Consider the following 12,314-nt stretch of genomic DNA (forward strand, 5'->3'; position numbering starts at 1 on the left):
GTGTTCTCTGCTAAGGGCTTACAGGCCTCCAGTAGGCCTTGCAACATGAGATTGTTCTGCAACACTGCTGCAGAGTTCTGGAGAGCTCTGGTTTGCCTATTTATTAAAGCAGAGCAATGTAGGATTTTTTAAAAAGACCCCTCCAATGCTTTTATCGTCTTCTTTTTAAAATCCATGCTGTTGTACAAAAACCAAAAAACCATCCAGAGCTCTTTGGTGCTCAGCAGGCAACATTTTGTACAGATTCACTTCTTGCAAAGCCATAGACCTTGAGAAATCTAAAGATACCTCGGAAAATCTAGATGTAGAATACTCAGAAACAGAGCAGAAAAGAAACATGAGGCTTTGTGGGAGCCCTGATCCAAGTTTACAGAAAAGCTCTGGGTTTATAATTTTTTTTTTTTGTTGAAACAGCAGTGAGTGATTTTTTTTTTAATGAAGACACTTAATAGTAAACACAGCTTTTACAAAGGCGACATCAGAAAGCTCTAAATAAGCAAATTACCAGCTATCAAAAATGATTGCTATTAAATGAAATGAGCATTTTGGTTTGCTTGAAGTTAGCTTCAATAAAAGCTGCAAATTTTAATATAAAAAAGCAAATTAAAGCAGGCTCTTAAATAAAATAGATAATTGTTATCCCCTATCCCAGGTTAATTCTGTATGTTTCCCTGAATAAACATTCACACTTGAGAAACAATATTTGGAAGACGAAAGTAACAACACGACTGGTTGCCTCAGCAAACTATGCAAGATTAAACACCTTCTTGTATATAGCCATTTGCCTGTCTCTTCTCTAAAGGTGACTTTTACAGTGTAAAAATCTGTTAAAACATGTGTGCCTCTGAAGGTCAAACTGAAGAGTGCTTTTTATCATGGTTCCTAGGTAGATAAAAAAGAAAAGAAAAGAAAGAAAACGCTACCAAATGATTTATGCTTCCACACAGTATGAGATGTCGATTTCAAAACGTAACCTTGGTCAGCTCCACAAACAAAATTGACTCAGGGGTACCCTTGGTGGTCTGAATCACAATTGTACTGTGTACCTCATACACACACACACAAAAAGACCTACTGTTACAAAGTCAACTACCTAACAAAGGAGTAAGGCACAATGTTGTTTGTTTGTTTCATGCCTCCACCGTAGTCCCCCCCCCCCCGCCCCAAATACGGTAGAACATTTCAACACTTAGCAACGGGATGAGCAAGTATCAATCATTTAAAATGGTACAAATGCACTAGACCGATTGTAGGAAGGTTAAATATCCATGCAGAGGATGGGTGGGGGAAAGCCTGTGATTCCATCCCAAATCTTCCTGTGCTGAGTGGATACATCTGACAGTGGTTTCTAAGAATGTTCAGGTGAACACACTTAGAAGCTTCTTTGTGGGGAATCCTGGTCATCTGAAGGCTTCAAGTGAATGCACCCTTCAGGTCTTCCTTTTCTATGCAGAAAGGTTAAGGGTGGGGTACGTGAGGATGCTGGGTGTGGGACTGTCGTGCAGACTTCTGTGTTCTCTGCAACACAATAAAAAGCATCGTCTCTTGCTTCTATCTCCCTTGATTGAGGCCAGAACATAATCCCACCATCTCCCGAATCCACAAACCCGGGAAAGGTACAGCTTAGCAGGAATATCTAAGATGAATTTATAATGTCTGGTTTCAATGGATTTTTCAAATGCTTAACTCAGTCTTTTGTTTTCTTTATCTTTTTAGGTAAGTTCATGAAGATACCAACAATAGGTAAGTTCGGTGTTGTTCACAACACCAAGAGATGCTAGTGAAGTTGTAGATGGATGTTAATGAACTTGTAGACAGGGTGCTGGCGTTTTGCACCTGTTTCGCCCTGGCAGTCCAAGTAATCAAGAGGCCACTGTTCATCCCTGATGGGGCCCTTTTACTGGGGCTTGCAGGTAGCACACTCCCAAGGTAGAAAAATATATGTCCCCTGTCGGGGGGGGGGGGCTGTAAGTCTCTTTGCCAAAAGACACCAAACCCAGACGAACTTAACTACTATTAAGTGGAATGTGACAAGCAGAAAGGCAGAAAGTGCCCAAGGCATAATAAATAGAATGGCAAAAGACAGTGTTCCCTTTCAATGAACGGGATCCATACATACCAAGGCACAGCAGGGTCATACTACTGGCCCTGAGCTGATGCTATGTGACGGGAAAGAGACATGTGTAGATCTCTATGCTCAAAGGCTTTCCTAGAAGCTGGAACTCTGAACAACCAAAGGACTAGCTGCTTTAAAGGTCTATGCCATAGACTTTTGTGTCCCGGAGATCCAGGATCAATGCATGGACATTACCAGGGGTGGGGAGCCACAGAGTCCCACTGGTCCCTTGAATACATGGGCTGTAACGTTTTGGTGAGAAACAAGGGCAGAGGGCCAAAAAAAGGTGATAAATCTCATGACATATGATAGAAGATACGAGGTGCCTGGTTGAAGTAAAATCCCTTCGCAGACAAAGCATTATGACTAACTAGGCAGAGGGCCTTCTCGGCAGTGGCACCCTCCCTGTGGAACGCCCTCCCATCAGATGTCAAGGATGGAAAGGAAATGAACAACAATCTGAGTTTTAGGAAACATCTGAAGGTACCCCTGTATTGTGAGGTTTTTAATGTTTGAGGTTTTACTGTGTTTTAACACGTACTGCAAGCTGCCCAGAGTGGCTGGGGAAACCCATCCAGATGGGCAGGGTATAAATAATAAAATTAGTATTATTATTATTAGTAGCAGCAGCAGCATAGTAGTACAAAGCAGGCATGTAGTAAAGTTTTTATAACAAGCATTTTTAAGGTTTGTTGTTGTTTGAGGGGGGCAAAGTTTCATCATGATCATCACCATCATATAATGTAAAAGCAAATTTGGTTCTGGGTTGTGGGACAGTATACTAAGGCAACATGCTAGCATTCTACAGCCAGCAACTGAAGAGAAACTGGTTGTACAAAGAGCACAGAGATTATGTTCTGAATGTTTAACAAAGACTACACACATTCATATTATCCTCTAAGGAAAATGTAAATTCTACAAGCTCAGGGAACAGGGAATTAATGGTGTTCTGGTGAGAACGATAGGGTTGCAGTGCTGCGATGTGAACCATAGCAAGGAATGAGTGACTACAGCACTAATAAAAATGAAATGTGTTTTCTTTGTAGCACATGACGGATCATAGTTAGAACTCGAACATTTAAGTCAGCTAGGCAACGTGATATACAAGTAAAATTTAAAGCAGACACCTATAATAGCAGAACCCTGTTGTTATTCTGCCAGATTTTGATATAAAATCTGGGAAGAAATAAACATTTCAATACTGGGCAAATTTTAGTTTACGTTAGGAAAAATTATCTTGCTTGCTAAAGATTGATATTTGCAGATTGATATTTTCTCTTTAATGCACCATTTATAAAATATATTTTCACAGAATTACCAAGAAAGAACATTTATGAAAATTTTCTTGCTGTTGGTTCAAACGTGTGCAATGGAAAAGCTCAGTCAATCAAACTAGCATAATCAACATGCGCTCTTAATTTGCAAAATTTAACAGTATTTTTATCTCCCCTCTATCCATACTGCAGAGGACCATCTGCTGTACTTGAACCATACCAAATGTTTTCTGTATAAAGTTGGGTGGGGGTGGGGATAGGCCATATGATTTGTGTTAATATTTCCCAAATAGAATATTTTAATTAACCTTAACAAAACAGAATGTTAGATTTAGCTCATTATTATAAACTCATAAAGTGAGTTTGCTTAGAATATCTGTGATACCAAATGCTCAGTTGATGCTGTCCTTGTTTAAAATATCCAAAACAGATTGCAAAAAATGGTCAACCCTACCAGTGGACAGGACACAAGCTAAATATTTAATAATCCACTTCAACACATAATAACAAATAACATTTTTTAAAATAATAAATAACAAATCTATTTATTCCAAGGCTCAGTTATCAGGCTGTGATCTGTTCCTTGGTTCAACAAACCACCATATGTCCGGGCCACCAGGGGGCGCATTGGAAGATGGCCGACAATAACATCTCTCCGACCCACATGAGGTAATTAAGAGGCTGCTATGGGAAGTATGCAGCCTTCCTTGCCCCCCCCCAAGGGGATGGGGGGGACTGCCTTGCCAGCGGTGTCCATAATGCACCCCCAGATTCGAAAGAAGGGGGTGTGGACACTTGGCACGAAGCCCTCGAGTGAAGTCGGCTCTTCCTGACGCTGTCTCCAATTAGCGCACTGGTTCGCATTAGCTCGAAATATTTAATTGGAAATATATAATTGGAAAGAAGCTAATGCACATACATCAAGTGAAGATCGGGAGTAAAGACTGCTGATTAATGGGATCTCTGTGAGCGGAGTGACGGGCGTGAAAATAAATCAAGTGAAGAATCAACATCAAGAGACTGGTATGTTGAAGTGAAACGGAAAGTGAGGGGAGGAAAAAAACTTTTCTTTTTTTGCCTTATGTGAGTACCAATAACCCTCCTCTCCAGACAGAGAGAAGAATCGTTGCTATTATTAATCACAAGCAGGAGACTAAGAACTGTGTGGGAGTGGATTATTGATTGAAGAGAGGACTGGTGGAAAAACCGGGGAATGAAAGGAAAGTTTTATGCTGCAGTTAGAAATAGAGTTTCGTGAAGACAGGCTTGCCTAAGGTGGACGAGAGGGAGGAGGACCAGGGTCATTGGAATGTGAATGTATGGTTATCGGAACGTTATCTTGACCTGGCAGAGCCCTCTGAGATATAGATTCACAAGCCTGTGAATCAACGGACAGACAGTGGGAATGTTTTTAACGGAGGTGTGGAAATGGCGTCTGTCCTTTATGTGATATGATTTTTGGAGAGTGTAAAACCCACACAGGAGATGTTTGTCTTTCACCCGCTTGTGAAGATTATCAGAGATCACAAAGAAAGGAACATATGATAACAACAAGAAGATGAAGAAAATAACAAAAAGACTATCTGGACAGAACTGGATAGAACTGTTTGATCAAGGCTGTGATCACCAATAGTCAGCATGGATTTCTGAAAAATAAGTCATGTCAGACTAACCTGATCTCATTTTTTGACAGAGTTACAAGCCTGGTAGATGAAGGGAACGCAGTGGATGTAGCCTACCTTGATTTCAGCAAGGCATTTGACAAGGTGCCCCATGATATTCTTGTAAAGAAGCTGGTAAAATGCGGTCTTGACTATGCTACCACTCAGTGGATTTGTAACTGGCTGACTGACCGAACACAAAGGGTGCTCATCAATGGTTCCTCTTCATCCTGGAGAAGAGTGACCAGTGGGGTGCCACAGGGTTCTGTCTTGGGCCTGGTCTTATTCAACATCTTTATCAACGACTTGGATGATGGACTCAAGGGCATCCTGATCAAATTTGCAGATGACACCAAACTGGGAGGGGTGGCTAACACCCCAGAGGACAGGATCACACTTCAAAACGACCTTGACAGATTAGAGAACTGGGCCAAAACAAACAAGATGAATTTTAATAGGGAGAAATGTAAAGTATTGCACTTGGGCAAAAAAAATGAGAGGCACAAATACAAGATGGGTGACACCTGGCTTGAGAGCAGTACATGTGAAAAGGATCTAGGAGTCTTGGTTGACCACAAACTTGACATGAGCCAACAGTGTGACGCGGCAGCTAAAAAAGCCAATGCAATTCTGGGCTGCATCAATAGGAGTATTGCATCTAGATCAAGGGAAGTAATAGTGCCACTGTATTCTGCTCTGGTCAGACCTCACCTGGAGTACTGTGTCCAGTTCTGGGCACCACAGTTCAAGAAGGACACTGACAAACTGGAACGTGTCCAGAGGAGGGCAACCAAAATGGTCAAAGGCCTGGAAACGATGCCTTATGAAGAACGGCTAAGGGAGCTGGGCATGTTTAGCCTGGAGAAGAGGAGGTTAAGGGGTGATATGATAGCCATGTTCAAATATATAAAAGGATGTCACATAGAGGAGGGAGAAAGGTTGTTTTCTGCTGCTCCAGAGAAGCGGACACGGAGCAATGGTTCCAAACTACAAGAAAAAAGATTCCACCTAAACATTAGGAAGAACTTCCTGACAGTAAGAGCTGTTCGACAGTGGAATTTGCTGCCAAGGTGTGTGGTGGAGTCTCCTTCTTTGGAGGTCTTTAAGCAGAGGCTTGACAACCATATGTCAGGAGTGCTCTGATGGTGTTTCCTGCTTGGCAGGGAGTTGGACTCGATGGCCCTTGTGGTCTCTTCCAACTTTATGATTCTATGATTCTAAGGCAGCAGCAAGAGTGATGTTTTGACCCCTTTCGGAACTTGAAGTATGGGTACCCCCAACAAAAATTTAAAAAATCTGGCTGTATAATTTGGATTTAATGTGATTTAGAATTAATGTGATTTGATTGGCCTGTTAATAAAAATTATATTTAAAAAAAAAACCAAAAACCACCATATGTCCATATAATCAGACAAAAAAGCCGGGTACAAACTAGCACATACCCTATATGCAGCAATTAAAATATAACCATATTTATTAATATTTGCTCTCTACCGATGAAAGATGTCCTCAGATGTGCAATGAAACAAGTCATGTGACGTGTGTGCCTATATTCCAGGTACTTTATTCCAGTGTTATTATCTTTTAAAAAGGGTACTAACATCTCATTTTGGGAGAATTTGAGTATATGAGAGTCACAAAAAATGATAAAGGACTATTTTACAATTATGGCTCCTGGAGGGGCATTTGGCACATGTTTTCTGACATATAAATAATGCTCAAACATTCCTGAAAGAAAAGGACCTTCTGATGGCTAACATGGTGGCCTTTCTATGCTTAAACATGAGACCACCCCTAATAGTGGGGTGTTGTTGTTGTTGTTTAGTCGTTTAGTCGTGTCCGACTCTTTGTGACCCCATGGACCAGAGCATGCCAGGCAATTCTGTCTTTCACTGCCTCCCGCAGTTTGGTCAAACTCATGCTGGTAGCTTCGAGAACATTATCCAACCATCTCATCCTCTGTCATCCCCTTCTCCCTGTGCCCTCCATCTTTTCCAACATCAGGGTCTTTTCCAGGTAGTTTTGTCTTCTCATGAGGTGGCCAAAATATTGGAGTCTCAGCTTCAGGATCTGTCCTTCCAGTGAGCACTCAGGGCTGATAGTGGGGTAGGAGAGCTGAAAATAATTTCAATATATTTCATATCTGACAACCAATGTTTCCCTTTGGTTTCAGGTAGTACCTGGGTAGATGAGTCTAGTCTCATTTACCATAAGTAATGTATTTAGCATGAACTCTGAAAGTGCATACTCGTTTCTGATCAAGCCTAGCCTTCTAGAAGGCTTCTGCTATAGGAGGCTTAGTTTGGTCAACTCTGGAAAATGCTAAATACATTAGTTCTGGTAAATGAGCCCATGTACTATCTGAAATCAAAGGGGTGCATTGGTTGCCAGATATGATTCCCACCCCCAGCTCTCCTATCCCACTATATCGGACTATTTTTAGCATTTACCTAATATATTTTGGCTGTAAGCAAAAACCATTCCTTGAAATATCAAAACAAATACACACAACACTATTGATAAACAGAAGGCAGCTGGAATAACTTTCTAAGTATATTTATGATTTTTATCTGCAGTGTTTGGTTGGCATATTTCCGTGGGGAGCCAAGTCAAAAAACCATTTTTTTGCAGAAACGTGAGTAATTGTTGTTGTTTTTTCTCACTCTCGCAGTGGCGTAGCGTGGGGGGTGCAGGGGGGGGCCGGCCGCACCAGGCGCAACATCTGGGGGTTAGGGTTAGGGGGCACAAATCCACGGGTTAGGGGGCGCAAATCCATGGGTTAGGGGGCACAAATTACTTGCCTTGCCCCTGGTGCTGACAACCCACGCTACGCCACTGCACTCTCGTTTTGCCCTGTGCACCTTTTGCCTTTCCCACCTAACTTTTCTTACTCTTTCCAGAGCAAAAGGGATAGATGAGGCTGCTGGTGGTATGGAGCCCTGATACTTTCCCCCATTCAACTGGTTCCTGCAATGCAGGCAGATGGCAAAACAAGGGTCTGCTGCCAACTCAGTCATCCCAGACTATGCTCTGCCATTTTGCCCTGTTACTAGCTTGCCAGCCTCAGAGTGTGGGGACGTATGGTGTCTCCAGTGTCTCCTGCCTAGAACAGTGAAGGCCTATTGTACATGGTTCTGCAATAAACTATTTCTTCTTCAACTCCTCATAATTTAGGCAGGCAACATCACACCCCATGAGTCCAGGCTGAAAGACAGTTGGATTACCACTTATACAAAGGCCCAGGGATTTATCCTAAGCATTCCAAAAACGAAGTTGCTTATTTATTTATTGAATTTGTTAGATGCTTTATCTTGTCTAGGGCAACCCAAAGCAACTTAGAGCCAAACAAGATCAGGGCTAGAGGGAATGAAACCTTGAATGAGAAAGCAAGTTCTACCTGTAGCATTGTTCAGAGGCTGCCATCCAAAATGTCCTTATAAATAAATCACAATCCAGAGAAATGCAACTTACATGCATCTCTTACTTCTTTTCCTCCTGTAAGTAAACTTTTTATTATATTTACTTGTTTACATTTGGTTTGATGACAAGGAGAGAAAGCATGTGATATAGATTTTGAGACCTCCTGACTCTTGGGCTCCAAAGGAAAGAAGTTATCTCAGTGTTTATCATTTTGATATATAGATTGGGTGGGATTACTTTGATATTTTTTTTTTTGGTGATTTTCCAATATCATTCCATTAATAGCCTCATTGTAACAATGCCATTTTTATCCAATTAATACAATTAGTATTAAAACCAATTGTTTATATACTGAATTATAAAATTTAGCTAAAGCCACTTCCTCACATGCTAGTTTTGATGGATTCTTCTTATTTATTTATTTTTTATTTTCTGCGTTCCAAAATCTTAATAATTTCAATTACACTCCCTTCAAGATAGTGATCCCTTATAAAACAGCTACAATCTTATGGTTTCAATTCATGTTAATATATTAAGTAATTTATAAAATTTCAAGTGAGGTACTCAGTTTGTAATCATTGTTCTTTCCTGGGTGTGGTAATTTCCCCTCTATGATATTGTCCCAACCATATATGGCGTTGTGTCCTTCATTCTTCCAACTGTTGATATTGCCCATCATGACTCGGGGGAAGCAGTTGTCTCACAGTTTTCCAAAAGCATCTGTGTCACTTTATCCCATGATTAAAGAACTTGTTACAGACCCCGCTGTTCCAACAAATAAACTGTCCTCGACATTCCCCCCCCCAACCTAGGAAAAGTGGTCTGATTCCAAACTGCCAATGATTAATAAGAAAACCTCTGACCTTGCAGCTGCCAGACTCCTTTCCTCCTTTCAGCTTAAAAATATTATAGTCAGTTATCTTTCCAGTTATATTCCAAATTGTCGCAGTCTCCTTCGCATTCCTTTGAAAATAACGCAGAGTGGGTATGGTTTTGTTCTATATTCCAATATAGTCCTTTCAAAGGTTGAAACTCCCCCCTTTCTATCTCTCTCCATTCAATTCCTCTCACACACGCAGTTCCAGATTGATGTTAAATTTCATATTATTAATCCAGTTTCTTCCACCCTCACTTTTTATATTCTATTTTAACCTTGCATTCCGATGAGGGTTGCCAAATCAGAAATGTAGAAGAAAAACTTTGGGGGGAGGGGAAACCTTCCCCCACCGTCTCTGGCATCAAATGAAACCTTATCTCAATTCTAACCTTTAAATCCTTGTAGCCGAGATATCCCACAGTTTGTTGTCTCATTGCCTCTACCACAAGCCGGTGATTTTCCGCAGACAGCTTCCGGGTCATGTGGCTAGCATGACTAAGCCAGTACTTTACTGCAATTAAAGCCCGATATCTTCTGCTTCCAGGAATGGATTGGGGGTGGGGGTCGCGACAGTTGGAGTGCTCCGTGCACCCAGTGCCTTTGCCTGCCCTTGCATTCGTTAGGGAAACTAGTGCCAGACTCACAGGGCAATCTGCAGGTGAGAGTCCATTCCTCTCCCACCCAGCAAGGAATTCAACAGGAAGCCGGGATTACTTTGTAAATATCACAGCATAAATTGGGAGGTGGCTGGGACAGTACTATGATGAGGTTGCACAGAAAAAAGAGCATATTTCTTATAATAACTGAAAGGGTTCATGTCTTCAAATTGTGTTGAAACTGTAGTCAGCAAAATGGGATGTGAAAAGCGTCTTACAAACTCTGTTCCGTTTCCCTTATTGTGAAGGTACCATGGAAATTTCTTGATCATAACTCTAAGCCCCACATCCCATTCCCAGATTCTACAGCACGAGAAGAATAAAGCTTAACCAAAGCTAACCACTGCTAGAATAAACATGAATTCTTTCTCCGAGTTTCAGTAATTGCCTTTTTGAATTTATTTCCAACACTTTTCATCTTCACCAAAATTCCAATATGATTTCTATCAGATGGCATAGCTCACAGGATACATGTTTTGTGATTTTTTTTAAAAAAATAAAAATAAAAAAGCTCTACAACCAGAGAAAGCTAATGAGCAGCATATCTAAGATACAGTTCTAAAATGTTTTTCTTCCTACATAGTACAAGCTCAGGTGATTCAAGTCAGATTCCACTCTGAATCCTTGGTTATGATTTTTTGCATCTGTGGGACTACAGTGAGACTGACCTACTGAAAAGCTTTGACATGCCTCTTAAGTAAGTTTACTGAAGACTGTGCCAATCAAAGCCTGCTTGGGTAGGTTCTCTGTGCATCAAAATGCATAGGTAATTTCCAGTGTGACCCTCTGTGCTGCAATTTTTGGGATGCAGTTGAATTAAATTGTCCCTCTAGCTTGTTTCTGGATGTGGAATAGGAAGCATCATCTTATCTTTCTCCACAGACAAATATTTTGGGCCAGTCCTGAGCTCCTCCTGGCTTGGGATCAAGGAAACAAAATGTAAGGTGGTTGTACCCAGTTAATGGATTTCAGAAGGCTATGTCCCTTTATTTATCTCACAAAAGAGGTGGGAGCAAGTGCCCCATGGTTACAGGCTCCTATCTTCCTTCAAACTGTAAAGTCTGTGGCACCCAAGATGGCTAGGGATGGTGTCCAAAACTGGAGAACAGGATCAACACAAATTTATCATAATATACAGTAATAGTGTGCCCTGTTATCTATCTATCTATCTATCTATCTATCTATCTATATATCTATCTATATAATAATAATAATATATAATAATAATAATATATATCTATATAATAATAATAATATACAATAATAATATATAATAATAATAATAATATATAATAATAATAATAAAGTGCATCCTGATGATGGTAAAAGTGCATCCTGATGATAATAAAGTGCATCCTGATGATATATAATAATAATAATAATATATAATAATAATAATAAAGTGCATCCTGATGATGGTGACACAGTTCCAAAATTAGTAAGTGATGTTCTTTCTAACCCTCAGAAAGAGACTCTTGTTTGCATTACATTTCTGAGTCCTTTGTTGTGACAAAGCATTCTTTCAAATACACGTTGTCAGGGGCTCAGGAGCAGAGGCACAGGGAGGAGAGGAAATGGAGAGCGAAGGGGAAGAATCTGAGGGCAGCGTAGGAGAAGATGACAGTGGCCCGAGAGATTCCATGAGCCTCTCCAGCGAATCAGAAGATTCACAGAAGGGGGCGCCGATGGCCAGGGCAAGGGGGGTCCCAAGGGGGACACTCCAGAAGCAAGGGGCTAGCGGGGACTCCCAGAGCAGCAGTTGGAGATCAGGACCAGCTTCCCCACCAGAGCGTAGTGGGGGGGAAGAGTCCCAGGTATCGGGGCCAGCGTCTCCCCCAGCAGGGAGAGAAGATGAGTCAGGGCTGACCACGCCTCCATCGGAGAGTCAGGGAACGGAGGGGAAGTCAGGTCCAGCTAGCCTCCCGGAAGAGGGAAGCAGTGACAGAAGCAGTGTCATGGTCAGGAGGAAGGTCACTGGGTGGGCGCGAGAGCCAAGTTCTGGGTGGGCGCGAGAGCCATGGTCAGGAGGAAGGTCACTGGGTGGGCGCGAGAGCCAAGTTCAAATGTACAGGCGCGCGGGAGAGCAGAGAACCCGGATTGGGAACCAGGTCCTAAAGCCTGCCGGAGGCAGGGGGAGGAGTCAGGGGACTCAGCGTCAGAAGAGTCCAGAAAGGGGAATGCCCCAGCGGACAGGAGGACCCAGAGGAGGAGAGAGCAGAGGAAGAGGTGGAGCAGGGCTAGAGTCTTAAACTGGTGTCAGAGGGGAGGAGATTCAGACGGAGCTTCGGCGGTCTAGGGTTTAAGACGTAG

General features: G+C 41.8%; 1 protein-coding gene and 1 long non-coding RNA gene across 26 annotated transcripts in view; one reads left to right on the forward strand and one right to left on the reverse strand.

Moving 5' to 3' along the window:
• Positions 1–12,314, reverse strand: part of PTPRD (protein tyrosine phosphatase receptor type D) — a 1,160,352-nt gene that overhangs the window by 820,523 nt on the left and 327,515 nt on the right. The gene's annotated exons all lie outside the window — the stretch shown is intronic.
• On the forward strand, positions 4,026–6,332 carry LOC309331989. The gene is made up of 3 exons (XR_014152035.1): positions 4,026–4,413; positions 4,501–5,009; positions 6,274–6,332. It is a non-coding gene; the product is annotated as an uncharacterized lncRNA (long non-coding RNA).

The sequence above is a fragment of the Podarcis erhardii genome, assembly GCF_964252035.2.
Source record: "Podarcis erhardii genome assembly, chromosome: 17".
NCBI classification, from domain to species: Eukaryota; Metazoa; Chordata; class Lepidosauria; order Squamata; family Lacertidae; genus Podarcis; species Podarcis erhardii.